At 37.6% G+C, this 15294-nt stretch overlaps 1 long non-coding RNA gene across 3 annotated transcripts; it reads right to left on the bottom strand.

Moving 5' to 3' along the window:
• Positions 1–265: 265 nt before the first annotated feature.
• LOC122180929 lies at positions 266–12876 on the bottom strand. 3 transcript variants are annotated; one of them, XR_006179264.1, is made up of 4 exons: positions 12855–12876; positions 5388–6054; positions 872–1011; positions 266–757 (listed from the first exon to the last, which is right to left on the bottom strand). It is a non-coding gene; the product is annotated as an uncharacterized LOC122180929 (long non-coding RNA). The 3 variants fall into 3 exon arrangements; XR_006179261.1 differs by lacking the exon at positions 12855–12876 and having other exon boundaries at positions 5388–6191; XR_006179262.1 differs by lacking the exon at positions 12855–12876 and having other exon boundaries at positions 872–964; positions 5388–6191.
• Positions 12877–15294: the final 2418 nt, after the last annotated feature.

The raw sequence follows: 15294 nt of genomic DNA, 5'->3' as shown, positions 1-15294 counted from the left end.
AGGGGAAATAGTTGTTTAATGAATCTGGAAATATGTATTCAACACGTGCAAGTATCGTATTGTATTTGATTAAGCAGTGTGTATGGCAAAAGCTCTAAAAATTCTTTGTACTCCAAAAAAGGCAAATTTTAATAACATTTTCAAGAAAAGTAAACTTTATTCATCCAGACTTGTAAGCAGCTAGATCAACATATTCAAAATATCAGTTTTAAAAGAATATGATGAATTTTTTAAAAAACAACAATTTAGTTCTGTAACATGTAAACGTAATTCTATAAGATATAATTTTGTCTAAATACAGTCACTTCTATCAGCTTTTTTTCCTTGTCTAAAAATATATTTTACTTTAGCAGTATATTTCAATTCAGATTTCATATCTACTATGTTATATTTAAAACCAATACAAAACTGTTAATTTTGACTGTCATTTGTTGGGTAAAACCTCCCAGTTTGGTAGCTTACATCCGTTATCTCTAGGATTCCTTAAGCATCACTGCCTTGAAATGAATTGTAGGCTCTATCAATTATATCTGTTTAGATGGACAAATTTAATTACTACAAAAGAGCAATTGATTTTCAAATTACCACTGATTGCATAGTAGATATCTCAGTGGGAAGACAGGTACATACAGACTCTCAAATGGAATCAATGTATTAATTAATCTACAGATTGACATACTCCATAGAATGTTTCCTTTCTCTTCACTTCCTTCCTGTAGGTATGTTTGTTTCCATTTAAAAGGAATCTCTTGATGATCTAGAAGTGAAAAAATAAGATATAAAGTTGCATGTGCTGTGTATAATATCTAAATTTTTTATTCTGACTTAGCTTAATCACTTGCTAAGAAAGCTAAAAATATTTATATTATACCTTCCTGGGGTCTGTTTGGTAACTTCATTCAAAGTCTTGTCTCTGTAAGTCAAAATCTGAAACCATGTTATCAGAAAGGGTCAGGCTTTGGTCCTGCAAAATCACAAAATAATTTTCTGGTCCACTGATGAAGTCCAAATCTACATGTGGCATTTGTTATAAAACCATTCTCTTTTCTTTAGTAACAAATCAATAATTTCAGAAAACTAATCAGAGTTTATTAACTGTACAGGTACAGACAATGAACAGACAGAGCAGACAATCCAAACAACTGCAAGTCATCTGGCAAGAGACCAATGCAATGCACAGAAAGATTAGAAACCAAAGCATCAATCCAAAAGAAGACTGACAGGTAAATAGTTCATTTTATCCCGTTACTTTTCTTAGTACTTTTTGAGAACCTAATAACCACAAATAAATGTTTCTGGTTTAAGAGTTAGAGACAAAGCACACACACAGTAGCAGAAAATATCTAATTTTTGAGAGGAATGAATGATTAACTTAGAACATACCACCATAGCTACCTACTAATCAGTGATAGTCAGAGATGTTGGCCAATTTACAAGATTTACTGCTGTTCACTGCAGTCCTGCAGTCCCTATGTTGCTTTCTGAGAAGACTATAGTGTTTCTCTCAGTTCTGCTCAATGTGCGCTGAGCCGTGTCTTCATTTATGTTTTTAGCGTCTTTGCTTTACAATCACAATACAACTTCAGAAACTTTTTCAGCATTTATATTAATCACAGTAAAGAACAGCAGGTCTTTAAAATTTTCTTTATGTCATCTACAAGCATTTTGAAAATGACACTGTTTAAGAAAGTTAAAAAAAAAATAAATAAAGATGAGATGAGATGATTATGGTTGTTGCGGTTTTTCAACAGGCTCATTGCAAGAACTGAGAGACGTGAGAGAAAATGTGTACTGCCACATAACTTGCCTGACTACTTCAGCATCATAGTTGGCAACTTTTATAAACACTGGGATCTTCATATTTTAATCTTAATGTTTATGAAATACATACAGCAAACAGCATCAGTTAATCCTGGTTTACTTTACTTGCATGCGTTGTTAACTACTTTCCTGTAGTACTACCAGCATGTGACAAGAGAGTTAATGGATGAGATTCAGTTGTTTCTAAATTCAGTCGCACCCTTTGCACTTGAAGCATGAGAGTTGTGTCAGCTCTTCCATTATAAGCTCTTGTTTGCCAGGGTTTATTTCACAACAAAAAAAAAGCACTTCTGCCATAGTCTTGCTACCCAAGATAAGTCTAAGGAATACTAGTCTAGGAAAACTAGTCTAAGGAATAGTCGAATTATGCATAATTAGAATTATGTATTTCCATACATTGCAACAAGGTTAATAAATTCTGAAACATAGTAGACAAATCAAGGGTTCCTTAGTATTCCTTCCTTTATGACCAATTCTCTTTTTCTTCTACCTCTCTTTCACACTTAGTGGGCAGAACTTTTCAGATATTATTATCTCCAAGAAGATCTACTTACTTGATGAAAAGAATAATCAGGTAAAAAGAAACATTACCTGTTACTAACTATTCCCAGGCATAGAATCATAGATTCCTTTAAAATATGAAGAGCTTATGTAATTCATATTGCATTAGTTTGCATGCTATAAAATTATGATTATAACTATCAGGAAAACTTTTAGTGTATTTCAAGTTCATAATATAAAGCCCTTATTCTTCATTTTCTTATATGTTAGGAAGTTATCAAAACTAATGAAAAGGTCAGTCACATTAGGGGAAGAAGTCATGGACTGCTTAAGGAAATCAGCTTTTTAGCAGGAAATTCTGGTTCACTAAAATTGTGTTTTTGTGAGCTATCTCCTGTCAAAGTAAACCCCCACCATAACCTGAACAAATAAATAGCTTAGGCACTGATAGGAAATGTGGAAAATCTCAGTTCACATCTGTGCTTTTATTCTGGTGAAACTTTAGTTTAAATCCTTGTGTACCTGTGTGTGTAGGTGTAGCTGTCTCCATAGAATAAATTAGCCAGCCCACACTCACCTTAGGAAAATGAATAAAAATAAATGGTAGTCTGAATTCAGTTTATCAATTTTGATCAGAAATACAAGTGGGAGAAAAGTGATGGATTTGCACTGTATGTTTGAGCTTCAGGATAGATCCTTTAGAAAAGAAAAAGCTAAACTTTCCCTCTGCCTAAAATATAGTTGTCTCATGCTTAGATTTCAGTTAAAGTGGCTTAAGCACATCATGTCTTTAGACAAGTTCACCTTCAAATATGGATAGTATGATGAAAACAGCAACCTGAGATTTTGAAAACCTCTTGCTTCAGTTACTGATGATGATACAGTGAGAAATACAGAGAACTTAGGAAATCACTTGGGATTAATATTTCAGTAGGGAACATGAAAGATTAGTTTGAAATTAAAGGCACTTTCCATATCTCTAATATAATTGAAGCAAGGAAAACAGTTGGTGAACGTCACTCACTTTTTAGACATGTCACAGCTGTCCACATGCTTGCCACATCTGCCTATTCAATTTTTAGAGTTTTTCATATGAATATCAATCCTCCTTTTCATAAATGTAACCTATAAATGCCAGGAATCCCTTAGGAGTTTTCTCAGACTTTATTTAATGCCCCACAAGAAGAGATGTAAAAGAGGCCTTTCTTTTATAAAGTGATCTTATAATTCTGTTCAATATCCATCATTTTCAAGGCCAAGTAATCATATTTAATGGATCCTAAATTACTTTCTGTCAGGCAAGTGTTCCCTTGATAATGTTAACCAGTTCAGAGGACTGGCACTTAGAGGGTTGAAACTATGAGGATGTTGGTTTTTTGTTTGTTTTGCATTTTTTTTTTATTTTTATTTTTTAATTGCAAGCAGCTTACAGATACTTTGACTGGGGTGGCATACACTAGCATTTCAATAGGTAAGGGTCAATGTTCCCATTTTTAACTGTATTTTCATGGGTTTTAGCCTGGCAATAAATATTCCAGTTGTTTTCCATCAAAAAGAAGTGCCTAAGGTGACTCGCAAAAGACTTCTATCCTTTTCTGTTTGTCTTCTATTTTTTCTCTCATTTGTATGTGTATTAAGCCTAGATTTCTTAACACAGAAACAAGTTTTTGGGAAGCAGTAGAATCAGAATCCTCTGTCAGGTCGGGTAGCAAGAGCCAAGGCGACCCAAGGTAAATGTTTAACCTCAACAGCACTGACAAAGGGGCAGTCCCACAGTACCCAAAGAAGAGCAGAGCAAGTCTGGTGATTGTTATGAGGGCCAGCCCTCAGTTCAGGGATTGACAGACAAATCTGTGGTGATGAGACAGGTCCAAATCCTAGCTGGGCTTGTCCAAGTCAAGTCAGTGGGTTGCGACAAATTTGAATAAATGATACACTGTCAGGCATGGGATCCTTGACAGGGATACTGATCCAAGAGCAAGGACACTGGTTTGAACACAGCTTCTGACAAGGAGGAAACCACTCCCCTTCTTCCAGCTATTTCTCATACTACTCTGCTCTCAGTAGCTTGAATCCAGCTTGTGCAGCTGCACTGTATTCTGTGCTAACTAAAGCATAGACAGTCAAATCCCTTGCAGCCAAATCCCATGGGGCTGCACTCGGTACTGATAAATGTCTACAGTTTTTTCCTACCTCTACCTTTGTTACTTTTTTCACATTAATCAGTTTTTTATGTTGAAACATCTTAAGAGTCAAGATGAGGAGAGTGGCATCTAGTCTTTCATTTTAATTTAAGGTTTGTGTAGAAGAAAGTTGTTGAGCTGTGGGAGAGCTGGCTGGATTGTGCCCTAAGTAGTGTCTAGAATCTTATGCAGAGAGGTTTCACTAATCAAAAGTTACAGCATTGATATTTTAACAATGACAATCTTTTTCCAATTATTCAGTGGACATTTAAGTTGAACAAATATTTAATAAAAGCCAATTTAAACCCTCAGACAACCATTATCAAAATTCTTTCCATCTTACTTGTTTATCTTTCAGGAGGAGATGAGATGGAGATTTCAGGTTTTGAAAACATGGACTACAAAGGCTTTGAATAATACATATATGATTTGCTGTGGAGTGAAATGGGAAATCATTTGTTATAACTACTGTACAATTGACACCAGTAGTAATGAGGAACAGATCTGCTCTGCAATGCTGGAATTTAGCAGCAAAAATAGGCTATACTGAAAACCTAGTGTTACCAATATACTTTTTAAAGAGTGTCTTATGGGCTCTAAAGATCTAAAGATTTGGGTAATGTTTCTCAGTTTGTTGGCACAAAAAATTCTATTTTTACTATGGATCAATCATTTAAAAACCAATCTTGTTCCATTATTTACTCCCAAGAGTGAGGTAAATGCCTTTCAATCTGATAGAAATCATCTTCCACACAGAAATGGAATAGTACAAAGGAAAATATGACTTTCAGACTTCCCCTGTACTTTGGTTACTTTTTGAAACATGGAGAAAGCGAATCTTCCCCTGATCAAAATAAGCTTTAAAATAAAATTAGTTATTACTTCTCAAGTGTTGAAACGCTGGTGACATCCAGTGGCACACAATGTCTGTAAATGAATATTCCTGCTATCCAGAGAAAGCGCTTCTGTTGTTTCTCCTGGAGTCACATTCTGCAGGTGTAGCTAAGAGTGGAAGAAATCAATTTAATGTGAACAATTTTTCAATATTTTTGCATTCGTATAAATTAAATAACAAGCAAAACATCCAATAAAGAAAAAGCAATTTGAGCCACAAACAGCAAAGATTTCCTTGGAGACAGGAGAAACAAGGCAGTGAGCAAAAATTTGTGTAAGAAATAACTCAAAAATCTTCTCTTAAGAAAATGTGCTTAGTCACATTCTTTCCATGAAAATTTACAAGTCTTCTGCAAGTGATGATTTAGTGTATAGGCCTTGGATGGGAAAGGCACTCATTTCTGTTTTGTCTGATTTGGAAAGATTAAAATTCAATAAATTAAGTAGGAAAAAGGTTATTTTTACTTTCATATATTAGACTAGTACCCTCACTAGCAGGAGAATGACTTCCCAAATGAAAAGGAGAACAAGTGAAAAAATTGCTACAGAAAGGGGAATAATTCTTACATATGCAGCTATGTTCTGCTGTACTTTCTTCTGCTCTGCGTTTTCCAGTTTTTGGTACTTGAAGTTCAGTCCATTTCATACACATTTTCTAGAATAAAATCAATATGCAACTCTAATCTGAGCTATAACTAGCTGTTACACTGAGCAAAAAAAAAAAAAATTGTACACTGAACTACTTAACTAAATAAATGATTTAGTTAAGTAAGTCAATGATGCTGAAAAGTAAGTCTTCATTAATAGACATCACTGAAAGAGCAAAGAAAGCAGAATGAATCATCAGTCCATTGCCTTTAATAATAAAGTTAAAGAAAAAAGTACTGAATTATTAAGAACATTGTGAACGGGAAAGAAAAAGAGCAAACATCATCAAGAGTGCCAGTATGCAGAATGATGAGCAACTGGATACTTTGGCTGCTCTGGAGGGTTTCGTTTTTCTTTTCATTTTTTTAACTCTGAGAACTGACAATCATTTAGTCCTTGATTCTCCACCTAGAAAAATCACAGACATCTTCCCTCATTTTCAAATAAATCAATGATTCATGTGATTTACATATAAAAGTAGATTTGTGACTGAATCTGGAGGAGGCCCCTGAAGTAGTATTAAAATCAAGTCCCGTTCCTGCTGAGGTTAATAGCAAGAATCAGACAGACTCTAATGAGGACAGAAAGAACCTCCAGGATTTTGATGTTAGGACAAGAGAGTGACTTTTATATATATTGTTCCCTACACATAATCTTACACTGTACTTAAATGGGAAAGTTTTCTTTTATGCTGGACTGGATTTTCTCATACAAATGATCAGATTCAGCTCTCTGGGTATAGAATCCCTAAGAAATTATACATTTGGATTTAAATTTGCAGCTCTTCAAAAGAAAGGAGAGCTAAGGTAAGTAATTACTCATGATAACTGTACATAAAGATTTTTTCAGAATCAACTGGTCATCTATGTGCTTTTTACATGCCATTAAAACATAATGAGTAGGTATGCTGTGGATTCTATTTTAATTTGATAAGTTGTTAACTTTTATTTTGTTTGAATTGGACATTCTAATAGTAAGAATAACTTTACTGTCTGTATTACAGTCTTTGATTATTATTATTACTAAATTCTAAGACATAAAAATCTTAATTTTCTGGCTCAGCGAAGAAAGTTTTCCTAATTCTGTGTTCTAAGATACCTAAACACCTGCTTTGGGTGTTTTAGGGAGCATCCAGTCCCCAGTAACATGCCCTGTACAAAGATGTCCGATGCACTTAAATCCACAAATCAAAAATTTGGTTTCACCCAAATCAGGTGAGGAAACTGAAAACTATAGTAAACAGAATAATCAGAACCTCATTTACTTATGTTGTGGCATCTCTGTTTCCCCTCTAAAAACACTTTTGACAAAGGGCCTTTACAAGCAATGTATTATTGGGCATGCATAATATTCTAACTAAATAAATTGTAATGAAAGATGGTAGAATTCATGCACTTGGAGGACATTTTACTTCATCTAATAAAAACATGACTTCAGGGGTAACATTACAGAATTTTTTCTTTTTCTGTTTTTCTTTTGGCAAATCCTTCTGTTATGGGAATAATCATCTGTCTAGAGATGTGGCTCCTAACTGAAAGGCATCAGGACTTCTCCCTGTGACTATGATAGTCACTAAATCAATGCTTTAGGAGAAGCTTTCCAGCTTTTCTAGTAATTCTGAAAGTGGAAAATGTTTTGAACTTTCTCTAATAGCCTGCTGTGGACTGTAGGGAGTGATGATAATGATGAGTCAATAGTTAACTCAGGTAGTAGAGGTTGTAGCTGATCATCACTGAAGATAGTAGTCAGCTATCTTCAAGATATTATTGAAAGAAATCATCTTGATCCTAATAGTAAGTTGATGCTTTGTAGAAAGCCAAGAAAAATGTCTAAGGGAAGTTGTATGTCCAGCGATAGACCTGCTCAGTCTCTGATCTTTCGAAGTCTTCAATTATCTTGTGGGCTGTGAGACCAAGTGAAAGTTATCTGAATAGTAGCCTGGTCTAGTGTGGTTGGTGACCTTGCCCACAGCAGGGGAGTTGAAATTAGATGATCTTTGAGGTCCTTTTCAATCTAGGCCATTCCATGGTTCTATTTGTTCAACGTTCGTATGAACAAATAGCAGATTCAACTTTCAGAATTAATATGCTTTAGGGGTAATTTATACACACCAGACACCACATTACATGAAAGGTAATTTTTATGGGGAGATAATAGAGGGGCTACAGCATCTTCTCTGCCACCTCAGAGCCAGCTGATTCAAGATTAAAACTGCGTGCTTATCAGACTTATCATTTAACCCAAAAGAAAGCTGACAGCTTCATCTAATAAGTCCTAATAATTCATCTAATAAAAGATGAGCATTCTCCTCCTGGAGCCAGACACATGGCTTTTGGCAGTTACAACTGAATCAAAACTTGGGCACTCAGGAGTCTCTATCAGCTCTTCTCACTAAGTGTTTCATTATTTGCAAAAGTGTGAGCTTCCCAGGGCCTGTGCTCAATGGTATTGTTTCTTCTATAACATTTGATTTAAAAAACAAACAAACAAACCAGAACAACCATATTTGCTAAAACTTACCACAATTACTTGATCTAGTTGGCTCTGCACTGTAGTGTTTTTCACTTACAGTCTGTATACAGTGATAATAATGAACCGCGGTATCATATGGATTCAGTTTTTTTCATTTTAATTAGGTGTCCACCAAATGCAGGCAAAGCATAACAGATATCCATGACAAAAAGGCAATAATCTAAGACTTTGAAGTGTTTTCGCAATTCCAAATGCTCTCTAGAAAACAGGTATGCATAATTGAGGCTTGATTTATCACCTCTGTAGTACTGTCAGGGAAAAAACATTCTAGAAAACAGCTAGCAAGGCTGTGAATGTGTGTGTGTGCGCGCGCATGTTGAAGCTATGTGTTGTAAAAAGCCCTCTGATTCCTCTAAGGGAAAGTTGATGTATAGCAAACCATATGCAGACAGACAAAAATTGAACAACAGACATTAGACTGTTATTGGACAAATTCCTATACTGTTGTTAGTCTTGCAATCCATGACTTAATTTCTATACTATGTTTTCTTAAATCAAGATTTTTCAAGACCAGTAGTAGCTTGAGATGTGAATAAACTTCTAGTTAGGAATACAAAAGCTATCCACTGTCATACTAGTGGCTGTGCTGCCTGTGACCCTTCCTGTCATTCTCACTGCAGACTTGAAATTAATGCTGTACTTTAAATATATGAGATTGCTTAAATCACATCAAACCCTCCTCAGGAGAAAGTTAAACAAACAGAGAACCTGTTAACATAACATTTATCAGCACACACACTGGCAGAAACAGTCTCAGAGATTTTAAATAAATCACAGAACTGTTTCCAACTTCTCATATTTCAGAAGATGAAGTATATGGACAGATGACTTGATTAAGTGATAAGAGGCAAGATACTATAAATGTCAGGTTAATAACAAGACATACATGCTCCAGTAAAAATCTACAATGTGATCAGTTTGGCATTCATTATTCATAAATATTTTATAGTATTTACATTTAGTCACTATGTAAAACAACAGTAGCTAAGCCATGCCTGTTCCAGACAAAGCTGAAAGAGTTTGGAGCTATTCCACCAGCCAGTATCACAGTAATTTCCATCTTTTCAATCTGTCTCAAATGGAATAAAACTGTCCAGTCACGCTGTGCAACAATATTTTCCCAAACGCGTATCAACTCTTTTGGAGACCTTTTAATTTGTATTCCACATATTAAAGTGTTTTTCCAGAGGGAGGATGTTGGAAGGAGCTAAAGGGGAAGGAAAAGAATCTTGTCCAAATATTTTACAATTGACTCAACATCCAGTTAAATGCCGAGTCCCTGACAGTTTCTGTGGCTGTATTTCAAGCCCTGATTCCAAAATGTATGCTGCTACAATCCCTGCAGAAGTCCCCACTGGTTGGTAACTCTTACTCCACCTTTGATCAAGTCTCATGTGTTCACTCCAAGCTGTCAGGCAGCCTTGAACCCATGCAGATCAGGCCTGGTGGACCCAGGCTGCAATGGAGAAATAACAATTTTTATTTCTTTCTTTTTATTTTTTATTTTTTGCACAGTATGGTATACTAATTTAAATCTCTCACCCGTCACAACTTTGCTCTTTGTAAGACAGCTTCATTTATGTCTCCACTTCAGCCACTGGGATTACAGGCTATACAATTTCTCAAAAAAAATACTGTTAAGGAACAACATATAGTCTGCCAAAACGTGATTTGTGAAGCTCCCTTCAATTTTGTTAAAATGACATTCCAAGCCCCCTAATGATTTATGCGTTGTTGAGGAAGTAAAAAGCCCCAGCAATCCACAAGTGTTCTAGAACTGTGTGAAGCTCTGAGTAAATAATAGAAAGTAGCTATTTTGTTATGTCTTCTGGGGCTATATGCCAACCCTACCTAGAGTTCAGGGTACAATTCTGTCCTTCTAGTAGTTGAACTAGTTGACAGGAGTTGAACTTTATGATCCTTGTGGATCCCTACAAACTACAAATATTTTGTTCCATTCCTGAAATCGGATCTCACTGATCTGCAAGGCTAACCTGTAATTGTCTTCAAATGCTTCAGGATAATTTAAATTGCAGTTCTACAGAGAAAGGAAGATGGAAGTGTGAAATAAAGAGTCCATGAGCCTGATTCGTGAAAAAGCTACAGACTGTTTACATAGGAAAGAAATGCAAGAAAATCCTTTACAGCGTGCCTATGTGATTTATTAAATTCCTTTTTCCTGTGCAAGTGGTTAAATGCACTTGAAAGGTGTTGAATCCAGAGATGAGACAAAAAAGGCAAAAATAAATGAGGTAGAGCATTGTAGCTTGCTCAAGATTTGTGCTTAGCAGGCAAACAAAAAAGCAACTGTGGTAAATACACAAAAGATTCTTGAGGTTCAATAGACTGCTTTTGAAATGGTCATTGAGGATGAGTGCATGTGTGCTTGGAGTACTCCTATACTGGAGCAAGAAGTACAGCTACATTGGAACATGAAAAATGATGATATGCCACAGTTCTTTGTTTGCTTGCTAGTTTTTAAAGTAATAGGAGTTATTTTTAGAGTAACATAAGTATATTTAAAACCTTGAAATAGCAAAATTGCAGCGCTGAGCTTCATAGTCAAAGATTCACAAAGGCTAAAGATGCAATATGACTAAAATATTCTCTCCATTTGTTCTTTTGTCTGACTGTTCTTTGTCTTATGTTAGATGGTTTCACTGAAGGTAGAGATTTTCCCCTCTTGATGCTCCTTTAGCAATGACCTGTAGAAAGACAGTGGGAGCTCTTACTTATTTTGCTCTGCCCCTCCACTCTAACCGAGACGATATAACCCTTCACTGCAGCCCTCCAAAATGCTTGGTGACTGTGCCTATGTTAAATGTTAGCGTTCAAGATCAGAGACCAACATCTCTCAGGAGGGATTGTTTCATTTTTTGATGTAGAGGAAACATCCGAACAACAACTTCTAGGCGGAGTTTTCTCTAAACAAAAACATATAATAACAGATTGAAGAGTGGGACCAGGAAAATGTTCTGAATATGCAAAGTTGGACCTGGCAGCTAAATATGACTTGCTAACATTTAAACTAGGAATTTCCTTACACACATTAAGGCCAAAATTGTTCTTCATAATAGGTAAGACATTCTTACTAACACATGGTAGGCTCCAAGAACAGGTTTGGAAGGACAATATCAGACTTCCTCAAACTATACGTGTACTAGAATTTCTAGAAAATATTCACGGGTGAAAGAAAGTTCAGTTGGCTAAGAAAAACGCAGATGAATGGCTAAACAAAGTGTAGAAGAGAAGGGAAAAGTTAAGGAGAGAATAAGAATTTTTAAATTTGATAAATAGATAACAGAGTATGCAGTTTGAAGGATTGCTTTAATTTGAAGACAGGAAGCTTTTGCAGGAAAGCAGGAAGTCATTGGAGAAGGAGAGAGAAAGAATGAAAAAAAAAAATCTCTTAGCATCTCTTAAAATATTGCTGAAATCTAAAATTCTATGAGCTGGCAAGGCACAATACAGAAAAATGTATAGAGAAGAACAAAGAACCTGTACCAGCACATATAAACACGGGTTGTGCTGGAGATCAAATAAAGAATCCAAGCTGAATAGACACTGGGTGGGCCTGAAGGTTATACAGGACATGAAGACAATAAAATCAGGATGTGTCCCAGGACATGTTGTAGAGATTGAATACGTATAAAAAATATGAGAAAATGAACTAAGCTATGTAGGATGATCTGGCATGGAAGTGGAATGAATTTCTGCATGTATCAATCAAATGGTTTCGTTGTATTTATGATTTACATGATGGAAAAGGGAGCTTTTTTTTTTTCTCCCTTATTTTGCTTAGCAACAGCAACAAAAAGAAGTACTCAGCTAGGACTGTCAGTTGCTCAGCTCATTAAAATATTGAGGGAAAGCATTTTAGCAGAGCTCTGAACCTGCAAAGCTGCCAAAATTATCTCCCTAATACCCATAGAAAGACTACTGAGAGCTCTTCGCTTTTTTCTTTTTCATTTCACCTGTTACTGCCACCAGTCTTGGAACAGGCTGCTTCCCATAGTTAGTATTTACTAGCTACCATTCCTATGTCTGAATTAAAGGTGCCCAGGGCACCCTGTTCCAGGGCCCTGAAGTGGCACATTTTAGGAGAACGTTTCCTGCTCTAGCTGTGGTGGCTATGTGTCACAACGCTCAATCAGAATGAAGTGGTACAATGTTACAATCAAAAAGGTCAGCGCAGTGAAAAGCTAATAGAGCAGCGTAAAAGCTAAGCAACTAACACAGATGAGGTTGTGTTACAACAGAAAAATGCTTACCCACCTCTGAGGATCCAGGCTCACAGAAAAGACTCCACAAAGGAGGGACCTCCAACCAGAGACCTTTCCTTAAAGGCAGTCAGCCCTTAAATGTGGTCTAAGAGAGGTGCAGCTAGGTTCCACCCCTTCCAGTTGCACAGGAGAATTGCCTTCACCTGTGCTCCCAAGGCTGACTGGGTTCTTTCTGCAGGTGCTCAATCAGCAGTTCAGGTTGTGACTCAACAGTTACCATATGTACAGCAAGGAGAAATACCAAGGTGACAATCTGAGATGCTGCTTTTGTTTTCAGCCCTTTTGATTTTCAGAATGAGGTGTAATGGCCTACAACTGATAAGCAGCAGAAATGGATGGCAAAACAAGATTCACAGTAATATAACCTGTTTCAGACTCTTTCTAGGTTGTTTGTGTGCTGGGCACTGCAAAATTCTGTCAGCTCCCAAATCAAGGAGCTTAATGCAGGAGATAAGAGAGGCAGGGCAAATCTAGTCAGTCTCTGCTGCTTGCACTTCTTGGGACTGTAATTCTCCAGCAGAAAGGGAGGTCTTGAATTAAATGTCTGCAATGGGCTTCTGTTGTACCCCGTTGATGCTATTTTGACTATGTGTTCAAGCCTGGAGATTCCATGGGCACCTCCTCTGGCTTCTCGGTGACCTACAATACACTACCATGGCTTGCATGCCTGCAAGATCCCCCTAGAAATTTTCCTACTGCAAATCCCAATGCTCCTTAGTGTACACAGCTGCACATACTCCAGACCTAGGCCTTCAGTGCAGTGTTGGTGCAAGACATTTCTGGCAGCCTCCTTCTTTCAGATGCTTCATAAGTGCCAAGTCAGAATACGCTCATTCTGCAGAAAGAAAACAGCTGTTTATTTTATCTTATTTGAATGGTGGTGTGGATCTTAATTCAGCAAAGTCATAAAGTATGTTGGTAAATTGTGAGTGTGTGTAGGTGGGTGTGTTGGTGGGTGTAGGGAGCATATGGAAGAGAGCGCAGCATGGGAAGGAAACCAGCAGAATGTTTAAGAATAAATAAAACAAAGCAGACTTCTCTCTTAGTGCATTTTAGCTCTTTGGACAATGCTTCAGCCCTTCTGCTAACTGTAAACTGCCCTAACGGTTATTTACGTTGTACTTGGACCTCTATATATGCTACAGATGTAATTCTTGTATTTCTGTCTCTAGGTCACAAAAGGTAACAAAAACCACAAAGATGCAATCTGTAATACAAAATTAGCACACACACACACACACACACACAAAAAATGCTTGCAATTTGGAAAAAGAGGTAAAGACTCTTCAGTACACATTCCACTTCGTGTGGATCGCGATGCTCAGCGCAGCATCAGGAAAGCAAAATGCAGAAACTTCGAGGTTGACCCCTGCGCTCATAGGGTTCATTCCTCCGCCGTGCTCAAAGAGCGTTCGCACAGCCAACGAGGCCGGTGGCGACGTCCCGCTTCGCGGCCTCACTTCCATCTCCGCCCTGGAGGCAAGGAAGCAGCCCTGCGCCTCGCTGCCAGCAGGGGGCAGCATTGCCCGACACATCTTGCGCGGCCGCCGAGAGGGGATGGGCGGAAAGGAGGCGGGTAACTCGCCGCGTTGTGCAGCGCGCTGCTCGGCCGCCTGCAGCAGCCGTCTTGGCTTGGGGTTGATCGAGGTAGGCTGCCGGCCGCGCAGCGCTCCCAGGGAAGCAGCGCGTTTCGCCTGACCTGGGAGCCATCTGACAGGCCGTGCTGGGCTCCAGTGTGCTGCCCGAGCAGCCTGGAGCTGTGTGCTGCACCTTCACAAGTATACAGACAAGAAGTTGCAAGGAGTTGTGTTTCTCTCCTTTCCCTTTTCTTTTCCCTTTCCTTCTCCTTTTCTCCTATCTTTCCTTTTATCTGCTTTACTTTTCTCCCCTTTACTCTCTTTACTCTCCTTATCTTTTCTCTCATCTTCCTTTCCCCCCCCCCCCTTTTTTTTTCTTCTTCCTCTTTTTTATCTTTTCCTGTATGTTGATCTTACAGTTTATTTACAAGGTCTGTTTTGTTAAATTTTGGTAATCTCTATTCAAGCTACTGAGTCGTGAAATGTTTCCATCCCAACAAGCACTATGTCAAAGGCGCTTACATGACTGGGGAGTGTACACTCAACTTCAGATCAAAAAGAGAATGGTGTTCCCAGCCATGTGGGTGTGTTGAAACGTGTAAGCAGAATGCTTGGGCTCCTTAAAGGCAGTGGATAATCTTTCACTGCTGTGTCTCCTTGCTGAGAGATGTGCAGAAACTATATAAAAGTGTGATCCAGGAATCTCCCTGATGGTTGCAGTGTGTATTTATAAATACATATATATATACTGGTCCCCAGGGGGGCTCAGCGTGACGTTGTGTGTCAGCTGTCCTATCCCTGTGCTTTTCATCCTGGCGCACATGTTACAGTCCTTAGAAATGGCCACAAAGATAC

Source organism: Lagopus leucura, unplaced genomic scaffold, assembly GCF_019238085.1.
Source record: "Lagopus leucura isolate 7727_CA_CO unplaced genomic scaffold, USGS_WTPT01 Super-Scaffold_1, whole genome shotgun sequence".
Classification (NCBI taxonomy): domain Eukaryota; kingdom Metazoa; phylum Chordata; class Aves; order Galliformes; family Phasianidae; genus Lagopus; species Lagopus leucura.
The sequence above is the reverse complement of the archived record's forward strand: the minus strand, read 5'-3'. Positions and strand labels throughout refer to the sequence as shown.